General features: G+C 37.2%; 1 protein-coding gene across 16 annotated transcripts in view; it reads right to left on the bottom strand.

Annotated features, from left to right (window-relative positions):
* The window catches only part of RALYL (RALY RNA binding protein like), a 1,518,143-nt gene that overhangs the window by 263,251 nt on the left and 1,232,667 nt on the right, over positions 1–22,225 (bottom strand). Inside the window, exon 1 of one of the 16 annotated variants that reach the window (XM_019726287.3) lies at positions 17,333–17,453. The exons of the other annotated variants lie outside the window; for them this stretch is intronic. The gene's annotated coding sequence lies outside the window, so the exon portion shown is untranslated. Of the gene's footprint in view, positions 1–17,332; positions 17,454–22,225 lie in introns of those variants that run through there. 16 annotated transcript variants of the gene reach the window in all.

The following is a 22,225-nucleotide window of genomic DNA, read 5'->3' on the forward strand; positions in this document are numbered from 1 at the left end:
CACACACACACACACACACACACACACACACACACAAACACACACACATATAGGAATGAAATAAGCATGTGTAAATGTGTTTTTCATCAGATTTGATTACATACTGATTGTAGATGTTATAAATTATTCAGCCTTGATTATCAGCAAAGTTTACCAGATGTCATAAGGAAAAGGCCACAAAAAAAGGTTGCAAAAGAAACACTGCAGCTCTAAAAGACCCTGAAAGCAACCATTTGCACCCTTTAGAAAACTAGGTTTTTCAGTTCTAGAAAGTTGTTTTACATGTTACATACATGGTGATAAATGGACACTGCTTCAGAGCATCCCAGATGTAAGAGAAAATAAATTATTTAAAAATCTTATCTGTAAACTCTCAAATCGGGAGGATTGGTTATTCCTTGAGAAACTCCAATGGGCTTTATGAGTCCTCAATTAATTCCAAGGTTAGACCCTTTCCCTGGATACGCAAAGAAACACCACCCTTTCTTCTGATTGTCTGCCTGCCTGCGAGCTCCTCAAATCACATGGTGGGAGCAGAAGCCACAAGAGTCTCCACTGTCTGTGTTGAATGCTTAAAACACACAGCTGCTTAACTGCTTAAAAGGTACTAATATGGGTAAGTACAATTTAAATAAAAAATAATTCTCCAATCATATTATGATTTTTAATGTCTCTCAATTTGTTTCCTTTTTTCAGTGTTACTGGGGTGTAATTGACAAATAAAAACTAGATATGTAAGGTGTACAACTTGATGTTTTCATGTATGTATACGAGTGATTCTCACTGATATATGGAATCTTAAACAGTCGGACACCTAGAAGCAGAGAGCAGAGTGGTGGTGGCCAACGGCTTGGAGGGAGGACAAAATGGGGAGATGCTGCTGAAGAGGTACCAAGTTCCAGGTATGAAGATGAATAAGTTCTGAAGAGCTAAAGAACAGCCTGGTGACTATAGTTAACAAAATTGGGTTCTAGAGTTGAAATTTGCTAAGAGGGTAGGTGAGCATTCTCATGGGTGGAGGATGGTAACTAAGTGAGGTGAGGCATATGTGAATTTCTTGAATGTGGTGATCGCTTTGTTTTGTTCAGATTTGCTAATAAACTTCACAATTGTCTAACTTAATTTAACTCCTATTTTCCGTAAACCAGTATTCTATTGATAACAAGGAGGGGCATTTAGTTTGAAGAAGAGATTTTTAAAAACTACTATTACGATCTCCTCCACCACTGTTTAAGCTACTGAAGAAAGCTGGTTGCATATTCTCCATACTGCATTTCCACCTTTTACTCACAAAACTGTTCACACAGTGAATACTAATAAAGTTTTTCCTAATAAAGCATTCATTGATAAAGTAGCATAAAAGGAGAAAAACATCAGTTTTTCTGATAAAAAACACTTTTATCCCCTGAATAAGTAATAATTCAGTAATCATAGGTAAAAGAAAAAAGCTATGGATATAATTCTCATGGTTATATATTAATATATTTTGGACTTGTTCTTTTGGAATTATACAAAGTTTTTCCTATCCTCAGGAAATGTAACAATTCAACTTTCTTAGTCTTGTGCCTATGGTTTGCTTTCACATCTTTGATGAAAAGTATGTCATCATTACCCTGTTCCTCTTAAAATAATATATGTGTTTCCCCAGCTTGGTGAAAATTTGTGTTATTTGACTTTGCTTTTACAAAAGAACTACATTAGCACCTATTTTTGCTGACTGAAATATAGCCAAAGAGGACTTCTATGAAAAAAAGCAAAAAAAAAATAAAAAAAAAATGAAAATAGTATTTAGAGTTGGTTTTGCAGCAAGCAAAAGAGAGCTGTAAGCGTGTTAACAGTTAACAGAAGATTGATCATTTCGGTTGTGGGGAACGAAATGAAGACACTACGTGTGCTGAAGTTTGTGTCTGGGCATACTTGAACATCATTCCATGTAAATTCAGGGTAACTGCTTCTTCAGTTTATGCATTTCTGCTTACAAAAGATTTCAGAGGGACACTCGACTTTCGGAGAGCGGCGGAAATCTGTACTGGAAAAAGGCAGTTTCATTGGATGTGAATAAACACAAAACTTATAGAGCTTTACGAAAGTTTTGTTGATTAAACGTAAGTAGACAGTGATTCCAGTATCTCCTACTTTTCTCACTAGAGGTTAAAAGTGTTGCTGATGGGTATACCCAACCTTACGAGGGTGAGGCATCCTTCTGGCTACCAGACACTGAGGGCTTTATAGGAGGTGCCTTGTTAACAAGCCCTAAAAGGGGATCCATTAGCGGCTGCAATGAGGCTCTTTAGTCAAAGTAATTAACGGATATTATTCCATTCAATCACAGAAAATGGCATTAAACATGAAAAGAAGGATTTGATACTACTCAATAAAGTAGCCAGGCTTTTGAAGAGCTAATCATATAATGGAAATAATATCCTAGGGTGAAGATACTCAAGTCTACAAGACAGAAACTCGAGAGAGCTTACTAATTTAGAGCATAATACTGTTTCATGAATTTCTAATTTATAAATCTGGGTATTAGGTGGTACTAGCTTCTACAGGACATGTTGTGAAAATCATGTGGCTCTTGGGAATTGATAATTACAACGGAGTTATGTTGGCTTCCAGCACATAGAAATGGGATGATTTGCTTACCGGTCAAGAGTAAAAGTGAACTAAGTCATTCATTTCCTCTTTTGAGATTGTGTGTATGACACAGATGAAAGAAAACCCTGTTTATCTATGTGTTATCCTGACTCACACAATCATAAGAGTTCAGTATACTATGAAAGGGTAGAAAGTTAACTTCCTTACCCAAATCCCACTCTTTCCATATTCCATATATGTACAGATCAGGACGGAGTAGTTAAGTCTATTGGGGTTGACTAGGAGCCATCTGACAAACCACTGTTACTGGTAGGTGTCCTCACCATGTTGTGAAAGGTATATAATCCCATACTTTGCTCCCTTCGGGAATTCCAGTGAGAATGAGAGGGAGGGCTTTGTTTTTTTGGACTCCAAGACCATAATATCATGGAAAAATATATCAAAACTCTCCTAACATTACACCGATTCCTTATAATAGTTACAGTACTTTGGTTTAGAGAATTTCCAAATGCCATACACCTTTTATGAGTAAATTAGTTATATGTCCCTAAGAGCACCCATTTGCCACGTAAATAAGGAAATTTATGAAATTGTACATTTTTATTTCAAGGCATATTTCTTTAAAATATTGTATTTGAGCATGTTGCCATCCACAATTTCCAAACATACAGAATAATGAGTACTAAAAACAGGAAATAAAAATGTTTTAATCGAGAGAGTTTTTAAAAAACAATCATGATTTCAAAATGGTGTCTTTTCAAATTGATGTCTCAAAATATTTTACACCCCTCTGACAGTGTTCCAGTTACTGTGGAAAGAGACAGAACCATGTACTCTATTAGGGACATTTAACAAAGGCATGTAAAGTAGGCACCATTTGCTAATTTGTGGGTCAGTTTTTTGTTTTTTTTTTAACAGAAACTTGTTCCCCAAGAAAGAGCTGGAGTGAGGATATCAGTCTGTATTATGTATTTCAAGGATGAATGTACATTGTCTCTAATCTAAGTATGTGTTCTGGTGTGGAAAATATATAATAATTGGACCCCTCTGAACGTTTGGAATCTATTTAGGGGCAAATGTAACCATAAATACAAATGTAACTATAAAACAAGAAACTATATTTTGCATAATACCTTATTAAAAATGTTCATGCATTAATATAATGTGTACACATTTGCATTATGGGTATTCCTATGGGAGAAAAAGACAATCCTTCTGGTATCCAGTGTACTTTATAGAGATGGAGGCATTTGAATGGTGAGTTAAAGAGACAGGATTTCAGCAGATTAAAAATACATGAGTAGCTTCATAGAATATTCAGTTTGATGACTGCACTACATACATATAAAGAAGCCGTTTGGAGAGCTGCTGAAAAGATAAATTGAGGTCGGACTGGAGATTTTGAATGCTAAGCAAAGGAAGTTTGAATGTAATTCAGAGAGCAAGGAAAATTTACTGAATTTTTTGCTTGCTTTTGGAGCATGGCTATAGCATTATACCTAAATATTTGCAAAGGTATTTTGTAATCAAATTTCTTTAAAAGCTCTGCTACAGCTATACAATTGAAATATATATATAAGTTAGGTTTCCTAAGAGTGGTTGCTTCTAAGTACAGGGCTTGTTGTTCTGGGCTTGGAATGGAAAGTTACTTTTTATTATATACCATTGATTTTTATTTTTTTAAAACATGGGTCTGTAATTACCTTTGTAGTTAAAAAAATAACATGGGAAAGAAAGGGAAAAAAGCTTTCCTATATTATACAGTGTATATTTGAATCTTGAATTCTCTCAAACTAATTATTTGTTTTTGTCAAGTAGCAATGTTAGAATACTAAAAAAAAAAAAGTTGGCTATATTTCTAAGTTAAATACTGATTCTCAAATAGAATTTTTGTGTGATTTCTAGAAAATTTCTTCATTTCTATGAAAAATTTTGCATCTAAAACTTGTATAATGCAAATTGCCATACTTATTACTTGCCATAATTTTATTAAAAATAGTAAAATGATGAGGATTTAGGGAGTAAAAATCAAGGATTGACTAAAACTCCAAAAGAAACCCCCCGAAACAAACAAAAAAACAAACAAAATAAAACCCCCCACAGAACAGGAAAGAAATCTACAAGTGCTATGAGATTAATTGCTTCCCAATGTAGGAATTGATTCTATGGCATACATGAGACATAGTAAAAAATATGTACGACTACACACCGGTTAGAATGACCAAAATCCAGAACACAGACAACACCGAACGCTGGGAAGACAGGAACTCTCAGAGCTACAGGAACTCTCACTCATTGCGGATGGGAATGCAAGTGGTCCAGCTATTATGGAAGACAGTTTGGTGTTTTCTTAGACACCTAAACATTGTCTTACCATACCATCCAGCCATCATGCTCCTTGGTATATACCCAAAGGGGTTGAAACTCATGACCACACAAAAATTTCACATGTATGTTTATAGCAACTTGATTCAGAATTGCCAAACTTGGAAGCAATCAAGACGCCCTTCAGTAGGTGACGGATAAACAATCTGGCCCATCCAGACAGTGGCATGTCATTCAGAACTAAAAAGAAATGACCAGCAAGCCATGAAAAGACATGGAGGAACATTAAATGCATGTGACTAAGTGAGAGAAGCTAATCTGAAAAGGCTACACACTGTATGCTTCCCGCTGTATGACATTCTGGAAAAGGCAGAACTATGGAGACAGTGAAAGATGACAGGGTGCTAGGGGTTGGGAACGTGGTGAATATATGGATCACAGATGATGTTTAGATCAGTGAAACTGCTCTGTAGGATATTTTAATGGTGGGTACATGTCATTATTCATTTGTCAGGACTCACAGAATTTAAAGACTCTAAGGAACCTCCTGGGAGGAAAGGGAACGAGGCTGAGGTTCTCCCCAGGGTCCAGAGAAGATGCAGCTTCTCTACTCAGGAGCAGTTTATGGCAGTAGGAACCAGGGGCATTTGCAAACAGAAACATTTTGGGTACCAATTGGGCTCCCCAATTATCCATCTTTAAACTCGGAAAGCCTCTGAAACCATAGAATTCTGGATGTTGAGGAGGCCTTAAAAATCTGACATTAAGCTTTTGCTAAAATGGATAGGTGATAACTCATGCAATTAATTGGACAAGTACAATATTCAACCACATTTGCGCCACCGAGTTTGTGAAGCAGGTCACACCACTTATGCTGAAGGGAAAAAGATCCCATTTGCTACAGTCATTTCCAGATATGAAGTATTTGTACCATGAAAATAACTGTCTCCATAAAGTGACGCTATAAATCATCTCGTGATAAATTATTTCACGTTACTCCACCTTGCATGGGTACTAGCACTTCAATCATTCTTTCCCTATAAATGCTATTTTGCTTCCAATATTAATGCAAACACAGAGTTAATGTTTCATAATCTCATGCCATGGATATAAACATTTTTCCTCTGTTGACTTCACAGTCATGTTAAAAAACACTGTTGCCTCAATAACATTTTCCTCCAATAGTAAATCACTTACTGCATATATCCTAGCGAAACTACATCACTATTTTTGCTTTTCTGTTTCTCATTAACCCAGTTCAATAAATTCATTCTAAAGGAAACTTTAACATCTAATTCTTTGTATATGAATGTAATAAATAAGATGTTTGCAAATTTTTTCTTTTTTTATGTGAAGGGGCAGAGAGTAAACATTTTAGGCTTTACAGGCCATTTGATACATATTTCAACTACCCAATTTTATGCTTGAAGCTTAAATGCACAGTAGAAAATATGTAAATAAATGAGTCTGGCTTTGTTCCCATAAAATTTTACCTATAAAACTGGTGCAGGCACATTTGACCTATGGGCCACAGTTTGTTGACTCCTGCTCTATGTTAAAAGACAGAAAAATAATTTCACACTTTTAAGAACTTTTTCTGTTAACCATCAGTCCAGAGTATATTGGATATGAAAGATTCAGCCAAAGTAGAATGTGACTCCTGCAAATGTGTCTAAAGAATTCTATTAAATAAAGTCTATTTATCTTAGTTTTCTATTTATCCTGTATCCTATATCCTACCTAGGGTAGAAAAGTGGGTGCAGTCCACCAGGGTGCAGGCAATTCTAACCAATGTCACTGAAAAATCCTTTCTTTGAAAAGATTCTTTGTTGGCCTAAACTTTAAACAATTGCTTTCATCATTTTAAAAAATGTAATGCTTTATTTGTAAGTTTCTAATTGTCATGTTTTATTACTTATTCTTAAAAGGAAAAAAACAAAAAACAAAACCTGACAATTTTTTTTATTCTTTAGTGGTTTTACCCTTTTTTTTTTTTTTTTTTATTTGACTCCAAAAGCAAAGGCAAGAAAAGCAAAACCAAAAAGTGGGACTACATCAAACTAAAAAGGTTCTACTCAGAAAAGGAAACCATCAACAAAATGAAAAGGAAACTTACAGAAAGGGAGAAAATATTTGCCAATCATATAGCTAATAAGGGGTTAATACCCAAAATATACAAAGAACTCATACAACTCAACAGAAAAAAATCTAATTAAAAAATGGGCAAAAGATCTAAATAAACATTTTTCCAAAAAAGACACGCAATGGCCAACAGATACATGAAAAGGTGCTCAACATCACTCATCATCAGGGAAATGCAAATCAAAACCACACTGAGGTATCACCTCACACCTGTCAGCGTGGCTGTCATCCAAAAGACAGATAACAAGTGCTGGCGAGGATGCAAAGAAAAGGGAGCCCTCGTGCACTGTTGCTGGGATTGCAAATTGGTGCAGCCACGATGGGAAGAGTATGGAGAATCCTCAAAAAATTAAAAATAAAACTAACTTATGATCCAGCAATTCCACTTCTGGGTATCTATCTGAAGGAAATAAAATCACTATTTCTAAAAGATGTCTGTACCTCCATGTTCATTGCAGCGTTATTTACAATAGCCAAGACATAGGGACGATGTCAGTGTCCACCACGGATGAACAGATAAAGAAATTGCAGTATATATACACACACAGCAGGATAGTATTCAACCATGAAAAGAAGGAAATCCTGCCATTTTCAAAAACATAGATGGACCCTGAGGGCATTATGTTAAATGAAGTAAATCAGACAGAGAAAGACAAATACATATGATCTCACTTATATTGTGTTTCCCCAAAAATAAGACCTAGCCAGAAAACCAGCTCTAATGCATCTTTTGAAGTAAAAATTAATATAAACCCAGTCTTATTTTACTATAAGACCCAGTCTTATAATATAATATAATATAATATAATATAATATAATATAATATAATATAATATAATATAATACTGGGTCTTATATTAATGTTTGCTCCAAAAGATGCATTAGAGCTGATTGTCTGGCTAGGTCTTATTTTCAGGGAAATGGTATGTAGGACCTAACAAAAAAACCAAAACACAAAAAACTCATAGATACAGAGAAGTGACCACTCATACACTGGTGGTGTCAGAGGAGAGGAGTGAGAGGGTGAGTGAAATGGGTGAAGGTGGTCAAAAAAGAAATAAAACATTGGACTTTACATGGGCGTTAATTCAGACAACTCCATTATATAGTCAGTCTCTATGAGAATACCTTTCAAGAGTAAGTTCGTGAAGTTCTGGGTCACGTGAACCTACTTGAGGCACAGCCCATTTCTCCAATCCCAGGGGCCCCACATGGTGCTGCACTGAACAGTAGGTCAGCTATACGCAGGAATGACACTGTTCTGAGAGAGGAAGAGACCAAGTGTGAGGTACCTCACTTCCAGCTTGATGAAACTCCTGATATTTTTATGTATTTGTAACTTTCCTTGAGTTTATTGCGCACCTCTTTCACAATTAGTCTGATGTTAAGAATTTTTTCTAACTTTGTGCATATGTCATTTCATGTGAAAGAAATTTTTCGAAATTAAAACTCATCAAATGTGTTCCTTGAGCAACTACGAGCATACACAAAGAATATTAATTTGGACAAAGTCATTGATGATTTACAGAATTAACACTGGAAAACAGAATGTTACTATTTATTGATGCAACCACTAAAATGTAGGTAGAAGTTTTTCTTTTTCTTTTTTTTAAATATATGAATAACTTAGAAGTATTAAGCATCATGTTTTGCTTTTCTGTACTGAATAATTGCTTTATTTTTAAATATTCTTTATACTCACTGGCATGAAGATATACACAAAGTTGAAAAGTAAAAATTCACTCTTTGGGTTTCGTTTCCGGCTATAATTACTTGTTTCATTTCATGATTATTACTAAACATATTTTGTTGTACTGAGGAGGGGTGTTTGAATAATGCCCTATGTGCAGCAAATAAACTAGATACACTGCTGCTGTACTCCATAATATGGAGAGTTATGGGACGGGTCAGGTGGAGCCCTCTAAGCTGTCGTCAAAATGTTGACTCTTACTCAGAAAAAGAAAAAAAAAGTAAGCTTTCTTTTTATTTTTTAAATTGGAAGAGTGACATTAAATAACATACACGATGAAATCACCACTCTGGTAGCTTTCTTGAGACTGTATTGTAATAGATTAGCGAGTACGCGTGGAAGCATAGAGCCTGATTACGAGGAGACATGATGGTGACGTGAATGACAGTCACAAGGGCAGAGGCCGCAAGAACAGGCTTCCTTCTGGATATATTGTGAAGGCAAACCTGTTTCATTTTCTGGAAGATTTCAGATTTGAGATGAGAGGAAAAAAATAAGTCAACAAAACCTCCAAGTTTCTTGTGTCTGGAATGACTTGAAGAATAGAATTGCGGTCTACTGAGATGATGAACGCTGTCAAAGGAGCAGGTCTGGCGAAAAGATCAGGGATTCAAATTTAGATGTGCTGAGAATGAGGTGTCCATTTGCCACCCAAGGGGCAATGTCCAGCAGGTAGGTTAATATAGGAGTTTGGAGTTTGGGAGAGAAGTCTGCATTGGATTTAGAAATGGGATGGTTTCTAGGAGACAGGGACATGGAATCCATGGGACCCAATCAGATTACCAACCCACCAAGATACAGAACTGAGGCTGGGTTTCTGGAGCACTGCAACATTAGCAACTTAGAAGAAAAAGGTACCTCAGCAAAGGGGCCTGAGGTGTAAAGAAAAATCCAATGGACTACGTACGTATGATGCATGGAAAGCTGCTTGAAAACATCTCTGCAAGAACAATACGTAAAACATGCCTGGGAAAAAAAGTAGGTATAGGGCTTGACACATAATTAGGACTCAATAACACTAGCCATTTTTAGTCATAATTAGAATGATATCACATTTTGAGATATACGTAAATTGACTGGCCTATCCAATTCACACACCATTGAGTGAGCCAGTTAAACAACGTGTTTGTGGCTTAGTTGGAGCTCGCTGTGCTCCAAAATAACACTGGCAGATCACTTTAAATTCATGTTGATAACTCGATTTGAATCGGTTTTGTGATTTTGTTCCTATTTATGGAATAAATATGTTTTGCGCTTTTTACTGTTGTAAACTAGGAGAAATACCACATATATAAAAGTAACGGTAAGAATCATTTGAGTCCACCCTAAAGATAGGGAAGGTATTTCTTTCCTGGTGAAGGGCTCTGGTTATGGTTCATGCTCAGAGATGCTGCACGCGGACTAGCCGAGCAATCGCTCCCTGTACATGCCTGACCTTTCACACGTCCTGCCTTTGCTTATGTTCTCACCTGCCTGGTACCCTGACACTTGATGAGTTCTTTCTCCTCTGAATAGCACATCCAGAATTATGGACTCCCTCTTTGGTTAGCCTACAGCATTTTAAATATGTCTGCATTATGCTGCTGTGGTCATTCACTAGATTTTATTCTATTTAACTGTTTTTAGACTTATTTTACCTGTACGAACTCTAAGAAGGTTGAAACTGTCTGTCCTTACTGCATCTTTCTTAACCCTCTATCCGTATCCTGGCAGAGCAGGGGCTCAATAAATATTTGTCAAATGAATGAGTTTACTGAATAACCTTTTTTTTCTTGATTTCTAAGGTGTGATCTATTTCAAAAAACACAACAAACAAACAAAACAACAAAACCTGCCGATTCAATGAAAGTTGTTCTGGAAAGAGAAGCTGCATTAAACATGTGCCAATATGAAATGCATCTTAATTTCAGAGACATTAAAATAGAAAAAGTATTTACATCTCTGAACTGATGTCATTCAGTAATATCTATCCAAAAGGAGACATAAACAGTAAAACAGGAACAGAAAACACCTAAAATGAGTGAATGAAAAATGCTATGAAATATTCCAAAATGAAACTGTCTATTCTGTTTCGGAAAATGACACTGCATATAAAAACAGCAAGCTTTTGTTCAGAAATGGCTTTCAATTCCAGTGCAGACTGTTCTGTCTCTTAACGGCTTTCCAAGGGTATAATAGCTTCTATCTCCCTGTTCTTCCTTGATGATAACTGCCCTCCCAATTAATCATCTCATCCTTCATCAATTATTCCCTTCCCTACCCTCGAGCTGATGACGCCCTTGCTTGGTTGCATATAGGCTGAATCAAGCTTCAGGGCAAAGTCACATCATTTAAACGATTTCCAATCATTTCTGTGATTATTAAATAGAGAGCAGAGGATTTTTAAGGTGATGTTGAAATTTTCAGAGTATTATCATCCTAAGAAAGTGATTAACCAGGCTCAGTGTCACGGCCTGATGGACCATAAGCACTCAGAGGTCTTTGGTGGTTTCAGTCTCCACTGCAGCAGGAGCTAACACTACATCTCAAGGAGATGCTCAGAGGAGAGTGATGGACCCACTCCAGTGTTTGAAAATCTCATGTCTAATCTCCAGAGGAAACAACTTAAGATCTACCTTTTTAGAGTATCAGCAAAGAATCATACCGTGTTTTGTAGCTATGTACACTGGAGGAAAATAAAATCACCTTCAGAGGTAACACTGACATCTGCAATTTGGAATTGGAAGAAATAATTTTATCTTTATCTTAAATGCTATATCTCCACAAATACTGAATTTCATGTTGATTGTAATTTGAATTCTCTGGTTTGTGTATTTTCAAGATCTTTAGAAATTATCCCAGACAGAAAAGAGTCACAAAATCGTAATCTTTTACATGCGGAAGTTAATGTAGATACAACACAGAAAAATAATTTCAAATATAGTTCATACATTAAGTGTCTTACTGATCTAGGCACAAAAATCACAGGTGCTATTTTTTTCACTGCATATCTACTTAGGACTTTGATTTATCAACAGTGAATCAGGGATTTGTGAGGGTGTCATTATTTCTGATAAAAGTGCTGATACTATTACACTTCTGCCATGGCACACCAAATTCTCTGGTTATAATGCAATGCTTGTAATCACGAGTGATTAGTGGCAATCATCTTACATCTACAAGTGCAGGAGATGAAAGAGACATACAGCTGCCTACAGCTATTGTAAAAATGAAAGCAGGTACTGTGAACCACTACTGAAAACACACACACAGCTCTGTTTGCGGGTCTGTGTTCTGTTGGTCTCTTTTCATGAGGATTTTCAGCAACGTGAGTGTCGGCAGTCACAGACTGATGGAGATTTCCGAGGTTGCTAAACAGTGAATGAAATTTAAAAGTGGCTACTTGCTTGCAGATAGGTACAGAGAAACAGTTTAATTGTTAAGTAGTAAAAAACAAAACTATTCTTTGAGCATAAACGAACACACAAATATGTCACAAACAAAACTGGTTGTGCTAAATATTCATTATCACCAGGCCAGAAAAAACACTTTTGCTACCGACCATAAGATTAAAGACGGAAATAACTTTGTCACACAGGATACTTTCTCAAAAATGCTATCTAATATGGGAAACTACCTGTATCCTCATTTGAAAAATCAGAAAAAGAAAAAAAAAAAGTCATTTCTCTGTTTTCAGTAATGTGGTCTTACCAGTTTATTCTGGTTTTGTCAAGTACTAAAGGACCAGGGCAGCATATAGTAATTGAAAAATAATCCACTACTGAATAAACTGAGCAATTTTCCTTATACAGGGTTAGATATCAATATAGAAAGAACAATATTAGAACACACTTTCTTTTTAAATTTTCAGGGTGTTTTATTTTTTCCTTTTTATAACTAGGCATTAGTCACATACAGTAAAATTAGCCCTTCCTTCCTTGCTCCCTTCACTTCCTTCTTTTCCTCCCTTCTTTTTTTTAATGGAAACCTCCAAGGAACTACCTTGTGCCCAGTATCTCCATTCTTGGTGGGGAAGTACGTGCTTTCAGGTCCTGAAACAACCATGGAAGATTCGACTGTGGGGCTTCTGGTCTCTGCTGTGAGAAGTCTGCCTCAGCTGACATTAAATGTTCGTTGGCTCGGGATACGGAATGACAAAGCAGTTCTTGGGTAGACCATGGCCCCTTTTGAGTCAAAGGAACATTTTGATGTAATGAGCTCATTTTGTTGATAATCTATTCAGAGCAAAGATTTTAAGTTTTAAAGTCAAACTTCATCATTTTGGCTAATGCTCAGGAATTTAAAAAAAAAGTAAACTAGAGATTATCTAAGGACATAGTATTGTGTTGGTTTCAATTTCAAACATCAAGACATTGAACTAATAAAGCAGTGAATTCAGGTTCTTAAATTTTTTTTAGCATATTTGTACTTAGAACCTGAAACTTTGCAAAGGTTCTGAGAATTAGGACGTAACCTGGGTATCACTGGAAATTTGTATCTATCAAGCGATGCTCAGTCATGTTCTTATTTTATTTATTTGTTTAGGGGGTCACTGACATTATTATTCTCTTTTCAATCAATTTATTTAAACTGAAGAAGAAAAACAAAAAGAAAAACAGTTCTCCCATTTCTTCTCTTGTCAGTTCCCAGTCATATCCTTGTACCTGGCCTCAGGCAATTATCTGTTTAACTTCTAACTCCATAAATTAGTTTTACAGTTCCAGGTCATTATACAAATGCAAAGGAACACGAACTTTTTTCTATCTAGCTTCTTATGCTTTGCATGATGTCTGCAAGATTTATTCATGTGGATACATGTACCAGTGGTTCCTTTTTTATTTCTGAGCATTCTATGGTATGAATATACCATTATTTTTATCCACTCATTTTTTTTTTACTAGTTCTCTTATAGGTGAACATTTGGTTTTGCTGATTAGAAATAGCACTTCTGTGAACAATGATGAAAATATATTTTTGATAAAATGCAAAATAGGAACAGAGAGGAAGCCCCTCAATCTGGTACAGGGCACCTATGAAAATCCTAACGTTACCAGAAGTAATGGTGAAATATCTGTCCTTGTTCCCCTAAGAGAAGGAACCAGGAAAAGACGTCTGATATTGCCACTTCTATGTCAACACTGAAATTTCTAGCCAGTGCAGTACTCTGAGAAAAAGAAATAGGAGGCATCGAGATTGGAAAGGAAAAGTATAATGGTCAGTATTCATAGACAAACATCATCACTGTTTATGGAAACTGTTCTTATTCATGTTACAAAAACCCAGAAAATTAACACATCAATTTTTTTAACGTTATAGGTCAACATGCAAAAAGCAATTGCATTTCTATCTAATCTATTATACTGAACTAGAAAATGAGATTTAGAAAAATACACTTGCAATAGCCATAAATCCCTTCTTTTAAAACCACTTTGTTGAGGCATAATTGGCAAAAAAGCTGCACATACTGAGTGTATAACTTAATGAGCTTGGAATTAAGTATAACAAACAAGATAGGGAGGAGGGAATTTTTAGAGGTGATGGATATGTTTATGGTGCAAATCACGTCTTAAAAATGGACTGTTCTCAACTTCTAATTGTTTTTGACACCTTGCTCCAGCCAAGATTTCTACACTTCCTCCTGTTAACACAAGGAACCCCATGTCCGCCCTTCATAACTGGCTATGGTAACAAAGCATCTATTGTGCAGCAAACATACTTAGAGATCTGTAAACTCAGGTGATACTAAACATTATCCTAATATTAAGAAAAACAACAGAAAAAACATGATAGGAATATGGAAGTATTCAATTTCCTTTAAACCTTTTTCACCGAGCACCTTTCTTTTACTAACTCCTCACTTTATAAAGTGAGGTCATCATTAGTTGCAAAGGAAACTAATCACAGCCAAGGTTATTACATCCACCTCGGGCACACTTTCACGGCTGTGCTTTATTGGTCAGAATCAGCAATCTGTCAGGATATAAAAGTCATTTCTGCTCTTACAGGTCCTTCTGTCTCCTCCTAGGCTCCCTGGAAACCGGTGTCTGTTTTTAAGCCAGAAGATTCTGAACTGTAGCCTATTACTGCATCTCTCAACTGTCTTCTCCCCACCGCCTCCTGACTCACCTGCCCCCACCCTCCAAAATCCCCCGTATATTTTGCTGCAGAGTAGGTTCTTCCATCAAGCTTCTAGTGGTCTGCTTTCCTTCCTAATCCAACAGAAGTCCTCACAAAGCCAAGGACACTCATTAAGGGGTATTCCTAAACAAAGACAGTTGTTTTCCTACGGGAATCCTATAGACAGCACTTAAAGGAAGCATTTTTCCCCCTCACTGAGGCAAGATCATTAGCAGCACAAATGTACAGTTGAACTCAAGATCATTAACCCATTTTAGCTTCCTGTGAGTCACAGTCATGTTCCTCAGAACTCAAGTGCACCTTCCTATTTTCTCTTTTCCAGTTATTCTTCACCATGTTCCAAATTTGAAAGATGCATTAGATGGACATCTCTTGAATAGTTCAGAATCGCTTTACTGTCTATATTCAGCTTTGAATATAATGAATTAACAATCAAAGCCTATTTGTTTGAAAACAATTCTTATTTCAAGGGGTCAACAGTCAGGCCCCACTGATCTACTTGTTCATATCTGTTAGATGATTAAATAAAAAAACACATTAGGAACTATTTCAGGCACGACGGCATATCCTAAGGACTCAGTAAATATCTGTGATTTAATTATGACAATTCCTTTGGAAACAAAAATAGTTCCCAGCATGCTCTCGCTCTCTATCTCTTTTCAGTAAGATTCCTCTGTGATAGCATCATGGGATCACAATCCATTTGATCAAGTCAGCTGTGACTTCCAAATCTCAGGATGCGATTTCCAACTTCAATCACTTTTAGTCTCCACGCACTGCTGGATATTACATGGTGCCCTGATGATCTAAGTGGTTAAAATTGCCCAATTCTCAGCAGATTCAGTAATCTACTCTGGGGAGACTGGCTCAACTGGGAAGCAGCTGGATTGTCATTCAGGGAACACCTGAGGATCAGGATACACATTTTTAATGTTTAGAAATGAGACCTGGCAGGCGGCCGTCAGTATAGTCCGTCGCCAGGTGATCTGAAAAAGAGCAGGCATACTTCTTCCCACCTCCATTTTCCCTCTCCTGTCAGAACAATCGTTAATTATACAAACAATACCCTGGCTTCCAGACAAAGACACCAAAAACTCTCAACCGATCGACCATCTTAAAAATATGAAATAAAGTGATTTGAAAATAGCTATGCTCATTGCTTCCCAAGGTGAATATGATCATTAATTTTGGAATGTCAGACACTCTTTGAGTCCTAATCGCAGGTTCTAGTCATTTTGGGAAAATAACCTTGGGCCATTTTGGTGGTTAATGAAAAAGGTGGCCCACATGCTCCTTTTGGTCTTTGCTATGTGGCCCATCTTTGATTACAGTGTCTATGGGCAGAAGCGGGGGTGGGGGGAGACTGATCTGTGCATTCAAGTCAGGAAACTTCTTTTAAGCATCTGGTCATCACATGACCTTTATGTGGAATGATAAGGAGAAGTCAAGGTCGGCAGGAAAAGGAAGGCACACTTACTGTGGCACAGTTTGAGAGATTTTGATAAAGGGATTGTTTACCAAGCTTTATGAGGGAGCCACAAGGTACATGCCGAGCCCAGTGTGCAGTGTACGAAGATATAGGGACATGGCGGTAACAGCCTGAGGACACAGACAGAAGGGGCGGGGGGAGGGGGGCAGGGAGAGCGCTAACACTCTCCTGAACCAGCAGGATGCATGATCATGTACTTAGAGACCTTGTTAAAACAGAGGAACAGTTTCCATCCCCAGGAATTCAGACTCACTGAGACAGGGATGGTTACCTGTATTTTTTAAAGCAAAAATAGATGTCTCTGTTAGTTAGACCCTATGGGTAGACTGCTTAGTAGGTTTGCTTGTGCAAAAACTGAGTCTCAAAGGAAAACTTCGTGTTGCAGTGATTTTCATTTGGACGTTTGATTAGATTTCCTTTCCTACCTGCCTCTGCTGCTCAATTGCTTGCCCCCTTCAGAGCACAGGCTATACTGCTTTGTACCTTTCAATTTATTTGTCTATTTGTCTCTCCTGCACTTGGCGGTAAATTCTCACCACTGAGGGCAATACTTTCACCTCTCTAACCAGGACACCTTAGGGTCTGAACGGTGTCCCTTGGTATGTTCTCGATGGACGTGGGGGTGGATTGTGTGAAGGAAGGAAGTGTTACAAAGAAGAGATATGCATACCAACGTCTATAACATTCTTGGGTTTTCAATCGTATTAGTAATCCACGACATTAATGCATATTCTGGACCACAAAGGCTTTTCTTCTAGCAATCTTTTCCTAAGGCTTTATGCACAAAAGAAACAAGAATGGAGCTTAAAGCAGAAAAAGAAATGTTGCTTTATCCATGACATGTTTAGACACTTCTTTTATTTGACAAATGTTGTCATTGGAGACGTTAAAAATGAGCTGATATGGTTCCTCACCGATGCAGAAATGCAGTGTCTACTGCGATATCCTCTTGTTGGACTGGTGTGGGCCACGGCAATTACCGCTTCAGCCGTGCTGACAGGTGTCATGTCTCCCTCGGAATCGTGAAGGCATTTCGGGATATCTCTGGTCATCATTTTATGAGAAATAGTGCTGGCACTATTACTGTCTTGGTTCTGAGAGTCAAAATGAAATGTTAAATGTCACTTTCTGTGAGGCTGTTGATCTAATTCTTTCCACCGAAATTCAACTTTCAAACACTCCTGAGTACTTCTGCCATCGGAAAAAGGGGTCATGTGAGGGGATGGCAGAGCACCAGTATTGATTTGAGACATGTCTAGAGAGTGCTTGTGGTGAGAAAGGCACAGGGTGACTTGCGAATAATGGAGACAGTGTCTCCTGCAGTTCGAATTTGGTGAACACAAATCGGACCTGGGTGCATGAAGCAAAGAAGCAGAAGGTCGTCTGTGAGTTAGGTCACAATGACTAATACAGCCATCGTGTTGACAATAAGAACCAAAAGAGTTGGGATTTCATGTGGAATATAAAGTCTGAGTGAGATTTGGTCTTTACAAAGGGCTACGGGAATCGGACGGAAGCAGGGAAATGGCGTCGTGGGACCCCAAAGCTTTTCTCACAGTGTTTGTGGCCTGTGTCAAAAGCACCAAGGTCCCCTTGTGTTTCTTCTATTCTAAGTTTTCTCTCTAAATCACCCCATCTTCCAAAAGCATGCCTTAAGTACCACGTGAAAATCTGAGGCTGCAGAATCGGCTTTGCTACACACATGGGCGGGAAGAGACAGTAGATGTGAGATAAGAACCTTCTGGTATCAGGAGGAATGACGTTGGTTCAAAACCTTCAGAGATTTCTTAGCAAGTAAACCTCTCTTGTTAACCTCAAGGGAGGAAAGATAAAAGTCAAAGGCACAGCAATTTGATGAGATTAAAAATAAACCATGAAGACTCAAACACTGCCAACTTTCTTTTGATCTTTTCAGGAAGCAAGACAGATTTTGCACAGAAGAGTTTAGCCATTGTGCATGGAAGTGGAAACTTGAAAAGTGTTTTGACTATTTAATAGGATGTGCGTGGAACAGAAAAGTGTTATTGAGAAGTGACTCAATGCTAACTTTCCCTTGACATGTATCGTCAATTGGACATATGAAGTAGGATGACAATCATTTCACATTTAATGAGCATAGCCTCTGACCACCCACCTAGGTCAGAAACCCCCACCGCAGGCTCCCCTAGTACCACATGCATACCTCTCATTGGCAATTTTCCATATGGACTATTCCATATGCTTGCCTGTCTCCCCCTCTACTACCTCCATCTCAGACTGTAAGACGCAGGAAGCCAGGGGCTTGTGTCCAATTTCATCCACCATTTCATCCCCGACGTGTAGTAACAGTAACGCAAATAATTGTTGAATGAATGCCTGTCATGAGTCTAATCTTTCTGACCTCTTAAACTGATGTATAGCTCACCTCATATCACTTAATAACCTTAATGCCAAGTTGAAACTCTTCTCTGTTGCAGTTTCTCGGACAAAACAGTTATCACTTTGATATATCATATCATGCATTCAACCTAGAATATGCCAACCTATTCTGCTTTCTGGAAAGTGTTCATTGAATAACGCAAGAGACTTGACCCACCCCAAAGTAATGAGACAACAGCAACCAGAGTAGGTTTAAAAAAAAAAAAAAATCCTGGAGACCATACCTCCAATAATTTCTTTAGCCACTGTGTACAAAAAATACTTCTTCCAGAAACTTCTTTGAACACTATTTGTCTAATTTATCAGCTAACAATTTACCACAATTCACAATCCTCATAAAATATAAAAAAAACAACAACTGCCATGCCCTCTCTTTAGTGTATGTTGAAGCAATTTTTCCATCTCTGTAGCCCTTTACTAAGCTAGAGCTAGTTTCCTTGAAAAGTTATATTTTGGACATTTTTCCAATCTGTTTAACCTCCTTTTATACATTTCGACATGTCTTTAAAATGCAATTACCTCTACATGAGTGTTTTCTTTTTTCTATTTCATCATTTTAAAGAAATAGATAGCAGAGTATAGTACGTATGACACTCACCACACAGAACTTGGTGTAAGTGAATAAAAATACTTCCAAAAACCAAGGTTTCCTCGGCAAAACCCCTTGCAGGAAGTACATTTGCAGAGAAGTCTCTTTACAATGCCATGAGCCTTAACTTTCACCTTCAAATTCAAGAGAAAGCCTGAGAAATCATTATACATGAAAACTGCAAAGGTACTTCCTAGGCCGTCACCTACAGAGATTGAAATTCCATCGGAGGAACGTACTCCACGTACACAATGCTTTAAAGAGCTGGAAAATATACCGCAGTACCACATCATTGGCTCATAAATGTGGAATTACCCCATTTCTTGGTTATAATAATAGTTTACATCTAATTAACACACATTTTTAGTAGGGAAAATAATCGCAAATTTACTTTTCCCTGAGGGGTTCTTACTACTTTTATTAAAAAGATTTTTTTTTTATTCAAACAGTTCCAAATATTTCCACAATTTTGGGCAAATAACAAAAAAACCTTTTACAGGCAGAAGCATGAAACTCCTGAAGTGGAATGTAGGCACTGGCATAATTTTGTTCCCAGCTGAGTTAACCTTCCTACTTTGAAATCATTTTTTTTTGTTGTTCTTTTTTACCAGTAAATTTTACGACTAAACCTCCACTTGTTTCCCATTTCCCATGGTAAAGATGGAGCCTACAGTGGTGAAACTGGCAATAAACCACTTATTGAAACAGCAAATAAGCCCATCTTTTATTTTAGTTTATACCTCATTATAGACACTACTTAATGCGTCAGAAACAAAAACTCCCGGTTAGAAATCACTTTAACTAATATTAAACCACATTCATACCAATAAACCAAATTCCATTTTATTCTTAGGGCAGAGATTTTTAAAAAATTAGTCTTCTCATGCTTAATAGTAGAACAGTATTTATAATATTAAAACCAATAACCCAAACACTTTATACAAAAGGAACTTGTTTGAATAATATGCAGGTATCACATGCTAGATCAAGGTAATACACACGTCGGATAAATAACAATGGCTTAAAATGCATAAAAATTTCATTTCTTGAAATGGCACTGATTTTATCTAATTGATTGAAATGTTTGCATTTCATCAACTTACAAGGGTTTTCCAGTAGTTAATTAATGAAAACTCAAATGACATTGTCTAAAGAAGAAACATACATAAAATGAATAGATATGAAAACATTGCATACACAGAATGTTGCCTACGTGTATTATATTGAAAATACTTTACTACATGAGGACTATTTTTCTTAAAGCAAAAAGATTAATTAAGGTAGCTTTAATTCTGTAAAACATCCAAATTTTGAAAAAGAATCTAAAAGAGTTTGGTTAGTAAAAGTAACAAATAAATTGAATGTGTACTTGAGTATTTTGTACTAAATGTTGCTGACTGCATAAATTCACTTTTACTTTTTAATTTAGCTCCTGATGAAAGTATTTTAAAGATTATTAAGCATTATTATGACATTGTTAGCTTTTAAAATCAAACCCGTCCCTTCTAGAAGAAGCAAAAGTACTCTAATGTTGTTGACCTAACTGGATTACCTGTTGAATGTTAATTTGTCCTTTGACATTGTTTTGTTTTTAAGTATTTAAATATGAGTCTTCTTAAAAATTTGTAGCGCAAATATTACACTACAGATTGAGAGTTTAATTCTTAAAAGAAATCTGAAGAAAGCAGTTTCACGAGGCAAAAATAAACCAAACTATGAATATACAGAGTGCGCTAAAGGAACCTAAACACTGACCCTCTCTTATCTCCATAGATAAGCACACAAATGTGAAAGATTACAAGAAATTCACTTCAACCTTCCTATTGTTTTTCCTCATTTTTGGGTGAGAGATTCCTAAAGCCGTGACTCCCCAACGTCAAGGAGTTTGTTGTTCTCACAGATGCCACAAGAAGGATTTTGCATCACAGTTTCGAAGACAATTCCATCTCACGGACCCCTGGTAAGTGAGCAAGCTAGTTGGCCATCCACATAAAACAGCTCCCCGAGGAAAATATTTTTGGAATAGAGACTTTGGGAAAGTAAGAAGATATTTTTGATCCTCATTCAAGCTCCAAATGCTGGTCATGTTGATTTCGCTAAAAGAGCTGAACACTGACTTTTCTTTCCAGATTCGAGTGTACAGTCTAGGAAGACCCACCTGTGTCCACCGAATAAAGCCGAGTCCTCACTTGCATTCAAGGCTGTTACCATCTGACCTCTGTTTCCCATCTGACGCCCCCCAGCCCTTCTTCACGTACTTTATGTATTCCAGTCAAATCCCCAAGCCCTGAGAGCCTATTCGTGACCTCTGATCTCTCAGGTCCTCTTGGCCTGGGATTCTCTGCCAGACCTTCCGTTTCTTCAGCTCAATTTAAAGCTGCCCCATCCCTGAGAGAGAAATACTTTTCTGAACTCCCTTGGGGCTCGTCTCTTCATCTTTTCCCCACCATCAGACATTTTCTTTTCCCTTTTATCATAAAAAAATCATGTATTTGCGTCCCTTAAAAGAGGACATGAGAGGCAGCAAATCTTACTCACAATGACGTGCAGAGACAAGGCTGTGATTGATTCTGAATGACTGAATGCGTGATGAATGAATGAAGGATAAAACAAAGGAACGGACTGGACAAAGCTATAATATTTCCCCACGTCGTCTGTGAGTGCTTGGCTGCTGCATGAGCCGTGGATGAGAAATGAGATGATCTGGGGTAAACCGTTAGAATATTCTGTGTAAAAGGACAAAGGCTAAAGCACCCATCATGAGTAAACCCAAAACAGTGCTGCTGTGAGAAGGGTGTGG

The sequence above is a fragment of the Rhinolophus sinicus genome, chromosome 7, assembly GCF_057876585.1.
Source record: "Rhinolophus sinicus isolate RSI-liver-muscle chromosome 7, RSI-T2T, whole genome shotgun sequence".
NCBI lineage: Eukaryota > Metazoa > Chordata > Mammalia > Chiroptera > Rhinolophidae > Rhinolophus > Rhinolophus sinicus.